At 46.8% G+C, this 18199-nt stretch overlaps 1 long non-coding RNA gene across 1 annotated transcript; it reads right to left on the bottom strand.

Moving 5' to 3' along the window:
- Window positions 1-459: 459 nt before the first annotated feature.
- LOC136520778 (uncharacterized) lies at window positions 460-1225 on the bottom strand. Its single transcript, XR_010775369.1, has 3 exons — window positions 1165-1225; window positions 874-1086; window positions 460-544 (listed from the first exon to the last, which is right to left on the bottom strand). It is a non-coding gene; the product is annotated as an uncharacterized lncRNA (long non-coding RNA).
- Between the last annotated feature and the right edge of the window lie 16974 nt (window positions 1226-18199).

Below are 18199 nucleotides of genomic sequence, written 5' to 3'. Positions count from 1 at the left end.
TGCCGAGAGCCAGGCTCTCGGCAAAGAGGCTTCTTTGCCGAGAGCCCTACTCTCGGCAAAGAGTCCAGAGAGTATTTTTTTATTTTTGTTTATATTTCCAGCTTCAACAACACATATTTCACAAATATAACACATCATCCACATCACATATATCACAAATATATCATCCACATCACATATATCACAAATATAACACATCATCCACATCACATATATCACAAATATATCATCCACATCACATGTCTCACATTATAATCCATCTAAACATCTCAAATCCAACAACACATGTCCATCTCAAAGTGCTAAGTTCATCTCACACAAGTTCATGTCACAAAGTGCTAATACATGATGAAGAACAACAGGCTCACCCCCAAGGCTCCCACCCTCCCGACGACGGCCGCTGCTATGGCGGAAGGTGTGGATACGGTTGGTACCCTGACCCTCCCGACGACTGCTGATGCGGCGGAAGTTGTGGATACGGTTGGTGCCACGACCCTCCCGACGGCGGCTGCTCAGGCACATCATTCGAACCCGCCGATTGATTCTGCACAAAGGAGAAGAAAAATTAGTAATTATAGTAATACTAAGGCATGCAATTGTAATCTAAACGTAGACAAGTCAAAATTTGCAGAACTAGGTATAAAATTGTAATCTAAGCCTAGACACATCAAAATTTCGACAGCACCTCCCCTGTACGGTGGGGTTTCCAAAACCTGCAAGAAAACCAACGGCACGATGGCTGCCCACCACATATCAATGGCACGATGGCCGGCACACATATATATCAACGGCACAAAGGCCTCCCATCACATATCAACGGCACAATGGCCGACATGCATAGTAAAGAGCTTTTGTTAGAGAAGTTGAACTCACGTATGAGTAAGGTGGGTATGGGTAAGGCGGTGGAGGAGCGAACAGCTCTAGTGGCGCTGGACGACCCATCGTGACGCCAAGACTTGCCACGTACTGAGCCAAGGCGTCAAACCTCGCCCGCTCGGCCTCCCACCTCTGTCGCTCGGCCTCCCGCTCCCTCTGTCGCTCTTCCTCCACCCTAGCCTTATGCTCCTCGAGCGCATGCACCTGGGCCTATAATTTTTCACCGCATTGTTACAAGCAATTTCGAGGAATGTAAAACCAATGATCGACGAATAAAACAGAAATAACCTGTAGTGCTGCCACACGATGCGTCGAAGTGTCCTGCCTTGGGCGTATGGGCACGCTACCGCTTGTGCTGCTTGTCCGGACCTGTGAGAGAGTGGGAGTGGTGTGCGGGTCGAGCGTGCTGTTGCCGATGAGGTACCGCCCATGCTTCTTGCCTCCTCCCACCCTCATGACGATGTCGCCGTCAATGTCCGCGGTGTGCGGATCCCAATCTGCCCCATGGACTCCCCTTGCCGCCTCGGTGTACTGACTGATGCACTCGGAGATGCTCTCATTGGTGAACGACTCGGCTGGGTCGTCCGGGTTCCAGTTGATGTTGTCTGTCGCCTTGCCCTTGTGGGCCAGAACCCATGACTTGAGCTCTCCGCATGGCTGGTTTTGATGTGCAGCCGACTACGAGAAAAACAACAAGACGATTATAAATCATACAGGAATAAACGTTTGAAAGAATAAATGAAGCTACACCAAGTCACGTACCCATCTAGCCCCGAATTCGTGGATGTTAAGGTTGCCCTGGTGGTGTGATACACCTGGCATCAACAAACGTCGTTCCCGGAGGACGGTGTGGTTATCCGCCCAATTGCCACTCACCCACCTGTCGACCATCATCTGCCAGGCCCGCGTTTTATTAGCGCACCAGCCAGGAGGCACCTGTACGACATCAAATATATTGACAGATATAAGAACAATTCAAGCCTACCCAATCTCAGAAGAAATCAATATTGATGTTGTATATTTACCTTCAGGTACTGCTCTTTGGTCAGATGCATTAATCTTGCATCTTCTTTCTTTACCTTCCGAAGCTCGTAGACGGCACAGTAATCGATGATGGCCTGGAGCCGCGCCTCGTAATGCATGTCTGAGATGCGACCTCTAAAAGATTTGGCCAACGCCTTGGCCGCCCTCGCCTTGTAGCCCTCGGCGCATTTGAAGAAGTCCTGCATATAGAAAAGATGTATTAATACACTGGTTCAAGAAACTCTAGCGAATGCAATGTATTGAGCAAAGTAGTGGGAGGAAGACTTACCCAAAACTCGCACATAACCCGCTCCGCCACGCTTTCGTACGTGCGGCCCGTCTCGTCCTCCGCATCAGGGGCGGCGACGTAGTGCTCGTACGTGTAGGCTGGCTCCAGAGCTTCGGCGTAGCGAACCAAGCCTAGGAAGTGTTCCCTGCAGAGAAGACCCAGGATGCCATTGGGCAACCTTTTGTGAGCACCTGGGTCCACAACCTTCCAAGACATGCGTAAGTGATTAAGAAAAACTATTAGTTTCCATTGTGATTCTATCATATGTAGGAGCGAAAAAATGTAAAAGTTACGTACTTTTGCCCAACGGGTCGAATGACCGGGCGTAGAGCCTCAGGTATCGGCCGCTCAGGTAGGCTCGCCAGACCTCATTGGTAGACACCCGAGGTTCCGGTGGAACTAGAACTTCCTACCTCGGCCTCCTGCTCGTCCTCCTGCTCCTCCTACTCGTCCAGCTGGTCGGCCTACAGCTTGTCCTCTCCCTGCTGAGCCTGCTCGTCCACCTGCTCTTCCTCCCGCTCCTCCTCGGGCTCTGGTGCTGCTGCTGCTGCAGGCTAAGGCGGTGGCGCCCTAGGCCTCCTCCCGGCCGCCCTCCTCCTCCTCCCCTGAGGTGGTGCCGACCCCCAGCTTCACCTGAGGGCCCTGGTGTATTGCCCCCCGTGTCGTAAAGCGACCTGACCACCCGCAAAGCTCTGCGGCCCGCCATCTTTGCACAATCACCTACAAGACATAAACAATAAGATCAGATTAGATGGATCATAAACAAGACATTATTATAAAGAGATGCAAAATAAATAAAGCATAATTAAAAAATAACATAATATTACATGTATTAGAAATAATCATCCCCATCGGGATTAGCTGGATCATAGCTCTCATCATCACTATCAGCCATGTCGAAATGTTCAACACTTTCCAAAGGAGCAACTATGTCATCATTGCCATTGCCAATATGTAATCCTTCAAGTAACGCCAAGTCCTTCGCATTTTCCACCTCATCCCCCTCGTCCACATCAACATCCATTTCATTGTCTACTTCCATTTCCATAGCTCTGGTTAAGTCAATCTCAAAAGTCCCTTGTAGACCCTCTTCTTGATAGAACTCTCCATCATATGTGTTTGGGTCGAAGTTGTAGTCTTCTGCGTTTGGGGAAGGTGCTTTACCGTGCGGCGATACCTTGTGCACAATATCCCAACCCTGAAGACGAGGGTCCCTTTGGCATGAGTAGGGGAGATAATAAACTTGTGTGGCCTGTTGAGCCACAATATAGACATCCTTTCCGCCATAGACAGAATCCTATCGAATTTCTACTAGCCCAAGGGAAGGACTTCGTCTCGTTTCTTGAGGATCAAACCAATGGCATTTGAATACAACCGGGTTAAGAGGTTTGCGACCACGAAACCTAAGTTCGTATATTTCTTCAATTCTTCCATAATACTCGGCCCCATCAAGGCCGCTAGTAAAAACTCCGGAATTCATGGTTCTTCGATTGGGCCGGCTCTGCTCGTGTCTTGTTGTGTGAAATCAGTATCCATTCACATCATAACTAGAAAATGACTTGACCCTATGTTCAAAGCCATTGGCAACCTGTCTCAACTCTGGATTCATAGTCAAATCGGTTTGGCTCTACAAGGTCAAGGAGGATAGATCGTTAAATTGGAATGTACAAGCAACTGGGAATATCAATTGGCGAACGAGCTAAATTGCATAGTACCTTTTGTTTGAACCAAGAAATAAAATCAGAGATTCCATTTCCCACACCCTGATGAAGAATGGTGTCACGTTCTTGCGGGGTAGGTTCCCTTGATAGATGCCAGTTCTCATTAATAAACTCCCTGTAACAACGAGAAACAAGGAGGTTGGATGCAGAATGTTGACGGCATATTTAATTAACAAGTTCGTGCAAGAAGCCACTTACTGCATGTACGGCTCCATTTCGGTAAGATTGGTGAACACATATATAATGATTGTGAGCCACTCTTCGTTTTTCAACAACAATGAGGTCGCATCACTCGCACTTCCAAGTTGCCCTTGGAAAAGGCTGAGTTTTGATTCATTTTCACCAGCATTGTAACGAGGGGGTCGATTATGCACGCTAGGAAGCTTGTCACCATAGTATGCTTGTGTGAAGTTAGTAACCTCCTCTAGAACGAATGCCTCCGCCATGGAAGCCTCGATTTTGTATTTGTTTTTGCATTTCTTCCGAAGAACCTTTAGACATCTCTCGATTGGATAGCACCAATGGGCCTGCACAGGCCCCCCCCCCCATTCGTGCCTCATACGGGAGGTGCAAAATCAAATGCTGCATCGGGTTGAAGAAGCTGGGTGGAAAGATCATCTCCAACTTACAGAGCAACACAGGTGCTATTTTTTCCAATTCTGCAACCACGCTACGAGATAACTCCTTGGCATAAAGCTGGCAGAAGAAATAGCTCAACTCGGCTAGCGTCTTCCACACATGCTCAGGGACATAGCCTCGGAGCATCGCCAGAAGAAGACACTCAATCCATATGTGATAGTCATGACTCTTCAGGCCGTTGATTCGCAAGGTAGATAAGTTCACTCCCCTCCTCAGATTTGCTGCATACCCATCAGGGAACATTAATGTTTTGAACCATTCTAATACTTCTCTCTTTTGTTCTGGTTTCAATCTATAATCGGCCTTAGGCCTTGTCCATTTCTTGTCGCTTCTAGGAGGTTGCATGTGTTGCTTTGGTCTATCACATATCGTTGCCAGGTCTAGTCTCGCCTTTACATTGTCCTTCATCTTATCCTTAATGTCCATGATCGTTGCCCAAAGCGCCTCAGCAACATTCTTCTCGGTGTGTATTACATCAATGTTGTGTGGAAGAAGAAGGTCGTTATAATAGGGGAGCATCATCAAGGGTGACTTATGGGTCCACATATGCTCCTCACCATATCCCACGAACCTACTATCTTTTTCATTGATCTGGAGAACATCTATCTGATCATGAACCTCGGCACCGGTCATCATCTGTGGTGCGGGGTCTGTAACCATGACACCTTTAGTAAAGTTCTTGATGTCTCGTCTGAATGGATGCTCAGCAGGGAGGAATTGTCGATGTTTGTCGAACACAGAATATTTGCCGCCCTTCTGCAGCTAATTGAACTACAGAGCTGCCTTGCACAAGGGGCATGGAAACTTCCCGTGAACACACCAAACGCTGAATATCCCATATGCTAGGAAGTCATGCATGGAGTATTGATACCAAACATGCATGTTGAAGTTTGTCTTTGTAGCTCGATCGTATGTCCATACACCATGGTCCCAAGCATGGACCAGTTCATCAAACAAAGGCTCCATGAACACACCCATGTTATTCCCAGGGTGTTCTGGAATTATCAACGACAAGAACACATTCTGTCATTGGAAGGAGACGCCTGGGGGAGATTGAGAGGGATAACAAACACGGGCCAACAAGTGTATGGGACAGCCATCATTCCATAAGGATTGAACCCATCTGTTGCCAGTGCAACACGCACATTACGTGCCTCCCCACTTTTGTTACGATGAATGTTATCAAAGTGATGCCATGCTTCACCATCGGCTGGATGTACCATCTTCTCAGGACTGTATCTTTTTCCATTTTTGTGCCATATCATCTGTTTCACGGACTCCTCTGTCATGAATAGCCGTTGGATCCTCGGTATGAATGGAAGGTACCATAGGATTTTCACGGGGTACGGACTCTGCCTCTTCTCACCATCACCAGAGTCTACCTCCAGATACCTAGAGGATTTACACTTTGGACAGTACTTTGCATCCGCATATGCTTTTCTAAAGAGGACGTAGCCCTTCAGACAAGCATGTATCTGCTCATACGACATCTTAAGTGCACGAAGGACCTTCTACGATTCGTACATGTTTTGTGGCAGAAGGTGACCGGCCGGAAGGATGGAGCCAATAACTGTCAACATTTCATCAAAGTTCTCTCGACTGAGGTTGAACTGGGACTTTAAGGCCATTAAGCGTGAAATGCCATCAAGCTTTGAAATCTGTGTGTGGCCATGAAGGGGTTTCCCTGCCGCAGACAACATGTTGTAATATGCCTTTGCGCTTGCCTCTAGCTCCTCCTCCTGCTGCCTACGTCCGTCAGCAAAGTGTGCTTCGTGAAAGTCATCTAACCAAGCTGCTACCCCAGCATCAGCATTGTAATCCTCGACACGTGGTCTCACCACCTCCTCTCTCACACGATCGGCTTCACCGTGGTGGGTCCACTAGGTATAGTTTTTCGTAAATCCATGCCTAGCCAGATGTGAAGTCATCACCTCCTTTGTCTGCCTCTTTCTGTTCTTACAGTTGATGCAGGGACAAAAAACGGCACGCGCTCCGGGAGCCTGGTCAAATACTTGCTTGATGAAAGCCTCGGTCTTGTCGACCCATTCTCTGGTAATCTCACGGGCGCTTCGGCGGCCCGAGTATATCCACTCACGGTCATCCATCCTCTAACATATATATCACCAAGTAATAAATATAACCATGGACTTGCATCTACATGTCGTTCCTACCATCTAATAGGTAAGGATAGGTCCTAATCCCACCCGAGGATGCACAGATGGTGTTAATTCCCATGGTCTGGTCCTATCCGAAACATAATTTCGGCAGCACCTCCCCGCTGTTCTCCAAATACACATCCTGACAGGGAGATTGTGTATCCGAAGAACAACAGGAAGGTACTGTCGAAACTCTATCTCGGATCGGAGCAGACCATGGAAACTAACACCATCTGCGCATCCTCGGGCTGTCCAAAAAAACGTGGACAATTCGAAACAGATACGGTTATTGATATGCAAAGATCTGCATATTTCTAACTGTATCTCTTTCGAACGGGAGACACCTAACTGGGTTATGTGGAGATACATGACCAGGACAAAGAAAGAGTGGTTATACCTTAGGTGGACGGTATACTTGCCGACGGCCGGTGTTTGCCGAGAGCCGCGCTCGGCAAACGTTTTCTTTGCCGAGAGCCCGCGTTTTTGCTCTCGGCAAAAATCTCAGATCTCGGCAAAGGACGTTTTTCCGGTAGTGAATCTTCATGAAGCAAATATACCGTCCAAATGAGAAGTATGTTGGTGAAACAATTATGTGCAAATGCAGACTTGACAATGACAGTGCTGGTTTCAAGTTTGCATTGCCAGTACTTGTAGGCTGCATTATAAAATAAAGCTACGATCTTAGCATGTCTAGGAACAGCAGCAAGCAATACATGCTGAGCTGCAAAATGCATGTCACTGGAGTGTCTAAACAGTGCCAAATCTAGTTGGATGGAAGAACCTCTGAGCTTCATTGGATGTTATGCATGTCAACACATACTAAAGATCACAACTAACTTTCATGTATGCTATATTGCTAGGGTAATAGTCTAATGCCAGAGACTTATGGAATACAAACCAAGATGAAGGAAAAGATCTTTTTTCTACACAATAGGATGCTTTTAAGAAGCCTATAGTAGGTCATTCAGTAGAGCGCATCATTAAACAAATATCTGCAGTTTCGCGCCTAATTATAAAATCCAACTCTTTAAGATATCACAGCACTGTTTCATAACATACTTGATAAGCTAGCTTTTAGTGTTCACCCCCTTGTAGCATTCAGCTTTTCTTTTCACATAAGACAATTTGAGGCTAAATGATTAAAAGAATGTAAATTTTCAGAAAGACAAATTTGACACATAATTGTACTTTCATTTCATAAGAACTAATTTGCTCGAGCATTTTTGTAGAGTGAAGAATAACCCAAGTAAAAGATTCTATAAGGTCTACAAATCACCCCGTGCATCATCATAGTACTCGAATACGGCATCACACTGGAACGTGGCTGATGTTCATATTCAGATACTATAAAAAGCCATCATTGAAGAAATTATTTGTTTATATATCCGATACATTTGTGCAGTCCAGAAGTAATTTCAACAGGCTACGGAAGCAGCTGATGGTCGTCCAAGGGAGAATACCGTACCGTGTCAAGGTCGGAGGCGGCAAAGCTGGGAAGGCCTAGGCGCTCCCCGTCCCCACCGCCGCCGCCGAGGCTCCGCCCTGCAGTTGCGATGACGTACGATCACGGGCGAGCAACAAACCCAAAACCCAAATGGAGCCCATACTAGTGGTGCGTGCGATCGAGGACCTACCTGGTCGGGCGTCAAAGCACAGGCGAGCCTGCGGAGCGCCGCAGCGAGGATCGAGCCGTCGGCGAGAGCGGCCCGTAGGTCGTCGTCGGACGCATGCGGCGGGGGCAGAGGCAGGCTGGAGCCCGCCAGAATCGACCGCAGCCACGCAACCAGGCGAGCCTGCGGAGCGCCGCGACGAGGATCGAGCCGTCGGCGAGAGCGGCCCGTAGGTCGTCGTCGGACGCGTGCGGCGGGGGCAGAGGTAGGCTGGAGCCCGCCAGAATCGACCGCAGCCACGCAACCACGCAACGGCGGTGGCAGAGGCTCGCGGCGGCGGCGTTGTGTGTGCGTGCGTGAAGACAGAGAGATTAGGCGCCGAACCGGTTAAATATGTGAAGCCACTTTGCCGAGAGCCAGATCTGGGAGGCTCTCGGCAAACCTTACACCTTTGCCGAGAGCCCCCAGATCCGGCTCTCAGTAAAGTTATTTTTTTTCAAATTTCGTTCGAATTTTTTAACTAGCTAACTGCACAAAAAAATATTAAAAAAAATAAAAATTATTATTTGCCGAGCGTAGCTCTCGGCAAACTGAACAAAAATGATATTTCTAAAATAAATAAATATTTCCCGAGAGCAGCTCTCGGCAAACCTATTCGCCGAGAGCCAGCTCTCGGCAAACCATTGATCCAGGCCAGGTAAAAAAAAAGAAATCTGCGCCGAGAGCGGGCCCAGTTGCTCTCGGCAAAGAGCCTTTGCCGAGAGCAATCCCCTGAAGCTCTCGGCAAATAATATCCAAAAAAAAATTAATAAACAGCAAACGCTCCGGAAAAATATGAAATTTTGCTGTGTTACAACTTATGCTCTGTACTGGCTATACAAAAAGTTTGGAACTCCAAAACTAATTCGACCGTGACATTGTTTGAAAATCCTAGTGGATCCTTCTCAACTTTATGAAACTTATTCGGAGATGTCTCAGATTGTAAGAATCATACGCAACCACTTGTGCGAAACATTTTCAATTTTTTACCACAGCCTCCAAGTGTGATACCATGACTTCATTGCAAATATCACAATTTTCCGACTTCGTTTCCTTTTTTAAGAATTTTTAAATCGTTGGGCGACTTATGTTCGTGGTCTTCGATTCGTAAAATAAAAGGCGAAAAAACGTCAACAAGATGTTATTTGCCCTCAATAATGCATAAATAGCATGAATATCATTTTCTACTTAATTTTTTCCCGTGTCTAAATCAATCGCTGTTCAAATTTTAATCAATTAAAAAAACTCCTTGAAATGCAATTAATTAATTATATATAGCAAATAATTACAAAAATACACAAAATTTTAATATTGAGTACAACCTGTAGTATGTCTATAGAGAAAAAACTTTGGAGCATATGAAAGAAAAAACAATTTAATTGGAGAGAGTTAGGAGAAGAGAAACACATGCACATGAAATATAGAAACCACATTTGCCGAGAGCCTGGGAGGGGCTCTCGGCAAATGTTTGCCGAGAGCGGCGCTCGGCAAAGATGTTTGCCGAGAGCAGTAACGGAGGGGCTCTCGGCAAAACGGTGACGCCGTCAGGGCAAGTCACGGATATGGGCCCGCAGCAATGTTTTGCCGAGAGCCTGATTTTGCCGAGAGCGCGGCCTACGGCAAACGACCGTTTTGCCGACGGGCATTTTTTGCCGAGCGCGGCTCTCGGTAAAACGGCCCGCTTCGCCGAGAGCCTTTGCTTGCCGAGAGGTAGGCCCACGGCGATCCTGTCACTTGCCGACGGCCGGTGTTTGCCGAGAGCCGCGCTCGGCAAACGTTTTCTTTGCCGAGAGCCCGCGTTTTTGCTCTCGGCAAAAATCTCGGATCTCGGCAAAGGACGTTTTTCTGGTAGTGTGCGCATGCTCCAGTCCTTTGCGTGTTGCTGCCGCTATCTTCACCTACGCTCTACGTCGTTGCTGCCGCCCCATGCCCACCCCACCCTCTGTGCCACCGCTACCATCCGCACCCGCCCTCTACGTCGTCTTTGCGGCCGCCATGCCCACACTCACTCTCTGCGCCACCGCTGCCGCACCCACCTGCCCACTGCATCATCGTCGCCGCCAAACTCCGCGTTGCCGGTGAACTCTACATGGATGACCTCCCCGTGCTGATGAGCCTCTATTCGCCGAAGCAGCAATTGCGCTAAAAGTGCATGTTGCAAACGTATGTTTCAAGTGTTTCAGAGATATGTTACAAGTGTTTTATATCAATGTTGCAAAAGTAGATCAGGATGTTGCATTTGTTGCAATGGTTATACACGTATGTTTCAAGTGTATGTTCTAAATATTTCATCTGTTGTATACGTATGTTGCAAGTGTTTCACCTAGATGTAACAAAAGTAGATCTGAATGTTGCAATATGTAAGCAATGGCTATACATGTATGTTGCAAGTGTATGTTTCAAATATTTCATCTATTCCATACGTATGCAGCAAGTATTTCATCCGAATGTTGGAAAACTAGATCTGGATGTTACATATGTGTGCAATGGCTATACATGTATACTGCAAAGTGTATGTTCAAAATGTTTTATCTGTTTCAGACGTATATTGCAAGTGATTCATCTAGATGTTGCAAAAGTAGATCTGGATGTTGCATATGTTTCAGACGGAGTAGGTAACCCACGGGGTTTTCCGCGTGCGCACGCGAAATGAAGAGGGCATGGGTGGTCATGCAGGAAGCAGCAGTGGGGTCCACGTGTGGGGGGTGAAAAAACAGGCGGCACACGTGCGGCGCGGTTATTCACGCGAGGATAGGTAGGTGACCCACGGGGTTTCCCGTGTGTGCGCGCAAAATGAACGGTCAGGGAAGGAAGCAACGGTAGGGTCCACGCGTAGGGGGCAAAAAAACAGGCGGTACGCGTGTGGCGCGGTTATTTGCATGAGTTGCGTCCGGACGGATGCCCGTATCCGGACATCTGAGCACTAGCTCTACTGAAAAGCCAGGCCATGTTTGTCCGGGCACAGGGGAGATATATTCCCTTGTTTTTGTCCTACAGGCGTCAACCATCTACCCCTCCCACGTACAATTACCCGGCCTCTCTCCCTCTCTCCCGATCACTTTTTTCTCCAACCACATGCTATTTTTCTCTTCTGCCTCTACTGATCCTTAATGGAAGAGAACTCCCTGCCTCCGCGTGACCGCACATAGCCTTTACAATGTTACATAGTTTCGGTGATATTGCTGATGAATAAGAGAATAAGAGATGTAGAAATCATGCTTGATGAGTCTATTATTAAATTTCCATCCATGAGAAGCAAACAACTCCAGCGTAGTGGTATTTAATTTCCTGCTCGCTAAATGAAAAAAACTCTTTTGTTTCATCATCACGTTGCAATAGTGTCTAAAACCACAGCCAGTACGTTCCCTTGAATATAGCCTGCATAAAAGATGCATATTTACAACTTTTAAATATTAGATCATTACGACATCTCCAAATTGCCCAACATAATGCGGCTATCCCAACTAGAATATATTTTAATCTTTTAAATCAAAAATTGATAACCAACTCCCTAATATGTGGGATATAGAGCTAGGATTGGTTCACCCAATAGCTATATATATAGACAGTCCTCTAGATTGTCTTTGCATGATGACAATCAAAGAAAAGATGTTTAACAGTTTTGTTACAATTACAGAAACAACACTTTTGTTCCAATTCATCTTACTTAGGTTGTTCTTTGTTAAAGTTACACCTTGCTGGAGATACCAGAGAAAATCTTGATTTTTAGAGGAATTTTTAACTTCCAATCAATTTATGAGAGAAAGGCATGTTCTGATTCATCTTGTCAAGATACATAGAGCAGACTGTAAAATGGCCACTGTTATGTAATCTCCAAAAATATAGATCTCTCTCATCAGTTAAATTGAGATATATATATATATATATATATATATATATATATATATATATATATATATATATATATATATATATATATATATATATATATAGAACTACTATCCTGTAGCTGGCTACAGAATAACTTATTCTGTAGCCACTTTGAGTTACGATAATTACTATGTTATTTTACGAGATTATAGTAACTCCTTACTAAGTGGTTTAATATAACGTTATGGTAAATATCCCCATGTGTTATAGTAACCCAACTATCGTAAATATGTATTTATATTATGGTAAATTAGTATATAAAATTATAGTAAATGGAGGTGGCTACAGAATAACTTATTTTGTAGCCGGCTACTGAATAGCCTCTCCCTATATATATATATATATATATATATATATATATATATATATATATATATATATATATATATATATATATATATATATATATATATATATGTGTGTGTGTGTGTGTGTGTGTGTGTGTGTGTGTGTGTGTGTGTGTGTGTGTGTGTGTGTGTGTGTGTGTGTGTGTGTGTGTGTGATCTTAGCTACCGCTCAAGTGTAAGTGCTCCATGTACTCCAAACAAATCATCTCTAGATATTTATCTTTTCATTGATTGAATCTTTGACCATTAACTTGTGTTATGCAGGATTGCTGGCTATTGTGTGACTTTCAAGCATACTTATATGATCCCAAATTCCCAAGTCGCATTGTCTATCTCAGCATGAAGTGTTTGAAATCGAGTCTAGGATAAAGATGTGCCCATGCCAACGTTATCCACACCCTACATGTATGTGTGGGATCAAGACTCATGAAGGAGTGCTTCTATTGGACGGAAGTTACCATGGAAACTCTTACTGTGATTCTTGGGCAAGTTACTGACTTGCCTAGTTGATAATGTATAGTTCCATTCGTATTTCCCAATTTAACTAAACTATGATTTGTTCAATTCCGTAGGAGGGCCAGACGTGTAAATGGGAGCATTTCAATGGCCATAGTAAGGTAAAGGGAAAAGCTTATGGAGAGGATGCCTTGCAAGGCTTATACGAAGACGGAAGTCCTCTGAAAGACTAGTTCGAAAATAAAGCATAGCTTGTTTTATTTGAATCACAAGTAAAAATACCCACAAATACGCATGTACACTAACCTCTATGAACGCACCCAAACAAACCATATCCGAGAGCACCTTAAAAGACTAATTCGACATATTTCAATATTGATAAAGTTACCATAGGTTCATCGTTGTCGACAAGCATGTCACCTACCATAAAAATAGAACGTTATTAAATCCTAAAATAAATCTAGAAAAATACAATCACTATACCAAGTCACAACAATATAAGTGGATAGGTTTCATACAATGAATCTAAGCGAGCTCATGTCGCCATAGTATACAATTTTCTCTTTTTAATAAGCCTTTTAAGCTTAGTATTACATCCAAGATGTGGCCAAGTCAATTGTCAAATGACTTCACGATGTGAACAATGCAAAGCATAATGGACCACACAGCAAATCTATATCTCTTATAAAGCTAATCCTAACTACAATTTTAATCTCAACATACAAGTCATCCACATCATCTTTTACTAACTATCCACATTAGCTCACACTAATAGTTATGTCATCCCACTAATTTTCAACCTCTTAATGCAACCAATTTTGATAATAATGGATGTAGAAACATATAGATGATTTAACTTATGGCCCCGTTCGGCTTGCTGAATCTTGACTAAAACTGACTGAAAAACACTGTTCTGGATAAATTGTTACGAGAGAAAAACACTGTTCCGGCTAAAAAACAAGTCGAACAAGCCGAATATGGGGTAAGCCAAACGGGACCATATATGCAACAGTTTGATTTCTAAAAATCCTGTAGCATCATGAGAGACATCCTTCTAGTTAAATAAGATAGGTAAGACAACACTATGTGATTTTTTAATGGAATAGGAGGGGCCAGAGCCCCTACTGAACTTTACTGAAAAGAAAAGGAGAAAAAAATGGCACCAGGGTGTCGAGCCATGTTAAAAAAAGAGAAAAGTACTTGCTTTTTGCTCTATGGATAACCCAGGAGAACTCATGTTTGAATAATTGAAACAATGGCCTATTGAAGCTTGGTGATTCTTGAAGATGTATTTGTCGGGTTCATAAACCTGGGGTCCCTCATGGACCGGCTTTCCAACAAAGTCTCGGCTCAGCGGGTAACGTTGCAAGTGACGCACAACTATTGAGCCGGCCCAAAAACCTAAACGACAGGCCAGAAGGGCGATCCAATCTCCAACCGGAAGGCCTGGCGAGGAGCAACAGCGTCCGCTTCCGACTTCAGCCCGCCTCTCCGACCGAAAGAAGAACAACGCTCGCTTCCAACTCCAGCCCGCCTCCGGACGGCCTCTCTGGCCGGAAGGCCTGGCCAAACACCACTTCCGACTCTGACTCCGACAAGCTTCTCCGACCGGGAATGCGTCAAGCCCCTGCTTACAGCTCCTCTCTGACTGGCGCAATCAGAGCCGACTGGGACCAATCGACCGGGGACGCCCGCTCAGTAAGGACCAGGAAATGGACGGAGAAAGTAAGGCAGAGCACTCAAGTCAACCGTAATACCAAGGACCATACCCTGTACACCTGCAGGACAATACCAACAGGGCATGTCAGAAGGGTACCCTACAACCTTCCTGGCGTATCAGAACCTAAGCAGTGTTGTGGGCATCGATATTTTCCCTACAGTTTTGTGGGCACCGGCATTTACCATACTAGGCGAACATGGTAAAACTCCCTACATGCCTCTGAGCATCAACAGTATGGCAGGCATCGACGTCTGCCATATCAGAAGAAGAAGACGCAACCTCTCACGTGCATCTGAGATTAACAGTGTTATGGGCACCTACAATCATCTTGTACCCGACGGCGTGGGCAACAAGACTTAGCATACATACACTCTCTCTCACTTATAAGGCTATCCCCTTCATCTATAAAAGGGGATGCACTCTCTCCCAAAAGGGACGATCGATCAGTCCACAACAACCCGAACAACACACACAATAGGAGAACAACTAGGTCAAACCTTGAGCACATGCTCAAACACTTAGCACATAGCAGAGCTCCCATCACTCTCGGCCCTTCAGCCCAGAGTCCGACAGGACCTCTTGTACCCTCTATCTTTCTCCCTTCCATTTGTAACCCCACAGCAAACTTCAAGCACATGGCCTCAGGAATAAAGTCACTGACCGACTCAAACTAGACGTAGGGCATGTTGCCTGAACCAGTATAAACCCTGTCTCATTGAGTGCCAGGCCACCTCCGATCATGACATACAACAAAACTATAAATATTTATGTGTTGGTCACTTTCTGCACTAACAGTTGGCGCCGTCTGTGGGGAAGATGATGTACGTTCACACTTTTGGTCATCGGATGGCCCACTTTTCTGCCATCTCCGCCATGGCGGGCTCAAGCGATACGACTTGCCTCAGCTCGTTGGAGTTTTCTACACTCCCACCTATTGGGACATGGGTTCCACCTGTCTTTGAGCTGTCCCAAGCCTTCCTCTTCAGAAGCCTAGACTTCGTCGCCGACTGGCTCGGCATATACAACTCCGCGAGGAGACACCCATCCCGACGCCCGTCGGAGGGGCACCCTCCGTCGGCTCTGGGACACCCAACGACTTCAATGATCAGGCGCCTATGCTTCATTCTAAGCAAACGCTCTGCTCAAACCCCACTGTGAGTAACATACGCTTTGTTATTTACTCACTATTTACTATCTTTTGCTGATTCTCCGGAGGGACCCTATTGTCCGCACCGCGACCGCCATGCGACCGGTTCCCCTATGGCCTCACGTCCCCCGCGGACGCATACACCCAAGGGTCCCAAAAAATGCTGATGCTGCCTCCTCTCACATCTGAATTTGTGGGGATGGCGAGCTATGCTCCCACTTGTTTCCTCGGCCTCATGGATGACAATGTCGAGAGCGTTGGCTCCAGCATTGGCGATGTGGCACCTAGCCACCGTCTGTCCTAGGAGTGCACTATCACAGATGCTCTGGGACAGCCACCGGTGGTAGCGGAGTCCTTGTAGACTCACACTCCTCTAGACCCTCATGCAGAGGCCCTCGTGCTCACACAAAAGCACGACGAGGAGCTACGACAACGGCGGCAAAACCAGCCGCCACCTGCGCCAGCACACTCGACACACCACACTGTGCCCTGTGTGCATAACCTGGCGAGCGGTGCTCGAGGGCGTGCCCGCTAGGTCCAGCTCAACATCATGGATGGGGGGAAGGATCCCCCACAGTTCGCTCGGGCTGGCCAGAACATCACCGTTGTGGTGATGCTTCTCTACGGCGTTCTCGAACTTGTCAAACCCCCAAGAATGGGTGGTCCATCGGAACCTCTAGGTGCTAGTGGAGACCGCCGCCGTTCAACAGGCGGAAAGCTCCGCATCGCGACACCGACTCATGGCCTCTCTCCCCACCAAGGGAGTGGGGACACACCAGACGAATCGCTCCATCCACTCACCATTACAGCCGCTGAGCATCGCATAGGAGGCCGCAGCTATGCCACGGTCCGACCTGGCGCCCGCTCCACACCGCCCCCCTGTGCACGAGCGGCTTGAGCCAAACCAAGACGCTCGCAGCGTCATCAGCAATCGGCGTTGAGCCGGACATGATGATGATGTCCACCGAGCGGTAGTGAGGGAAGGCGACACAGACCCCAGCCAGACCATCATGGGGAGTGGTGAAACGCACCCTAGGCGCAGTCACCGGTCGGACGACCAAAGTCCCAGCCCGGATGGCCCGGGACCATGGGCTTTTGGCTGATGCATCCAAAGAGCACCGTTCCCACAGCGCTTCCGACCGCCTACCAACATCGCCAAATATACCGAGGAGACAAACCCTGGCATATGGCTTGAAGACTTTCGGCTCACCATGGCTTGAAGACTTCATCATTTAGTACCTCCCTATCTATGTAGGAGAACATGTTTGAGCTTGGCCCAAATTCCTTCCGCGCGATAGCATCCGCGACTGGGTGAACCTCAAGAGGGTCTTCATCGGGAACTTCTAGGTGATGTATGTCCTCCCTAGGAACTCCTAGGAACTCAAGAGCCGCTAGCAGGAGCTCAACAAGTCCCTGTGGGATTACATCCATAGGTTCTCAAAGTAGTGCAACTCCTTTGCTAATGTCATCGATGTGGACACCATCAGCGCATTCGTCTTCATGACAACCTGCAAGTCCCTGATCCACAAGCTTGGCTGCCTGAAGCCCCGTACCACCCATGACCTGCTCGACATCGCCACAAACCATGCCTTTGGCGAGGAGGCGATCGGAGCGGTCTTCAACAGAGGCTAGGACAAAGGCAAGGCCAAGCGTGAGGATCAAAATGAGGGCCCCTCCACATAGAGGGGCAAAAGGAAGAAGAACGATCGGCGTCGATCGGCCAACTCCGCGTTGGTCGCCGCGGCTGATCACATGGGCAAGCAGCCCCAGCAGGGCCTCCCGGACCACTTCAACGAGCTCATGGAGAGCTCGTATACCAACCACACCTACCCCGTTAAACACCTCTACAAGGACTATGAGCTCCTCAAGCGCTTTCTACGATAGGCTGGTAGGCCAAAGGAAGTAAAAGGCAAGGAGACAACAGCCAAGAAAGGGGGCATGGCGGGTAAGGATTCAGACGACTAAAGGTCCCTATACGACGACCGAGGTGATCCGTTCGGGCGCCTACCGACTGAAGGACGACAATGGTGAACTTTCTCACCAACACTTGGAACAGCGAACAGTTACGTCGTTTCTTCCCCTAAAATTTAGTCTTACCATTTTTACTTAACGTTTGCTCCTATAAAGCGCCCCGACCCGAACACTTTTGGCCCGGGTCGCTCAAGGGCTCCACGGGGGTGCAATACCACCTCCCTTTTTTTACTATCATATTGTAAATTCCTTTTTTCCCAAATGAAAGGATAGCCCATTCCTTTAATTACCTTACATAACTTTGCTTTAAATAT

This window comes from Miscanthus floridulus, chromosome 18, assembly GCF_019320115.1.
Source record: "Miscanthus floridulus cultivar M001 chromosome 18, ASM1932011v1, whole genome shotgun sequence".
In the NCBI taxonomy this organism is placed as follows: domain Eukaryota; kingdom Viridiplantae; phylum Streptophyta; class Magnoliopsida; order Poales; family Poaceae; genus Miscanthus; species Miscanthus floridulus.
This window is presented reverse-complemented; position numbering and strand designations above follow the sequence as displayed.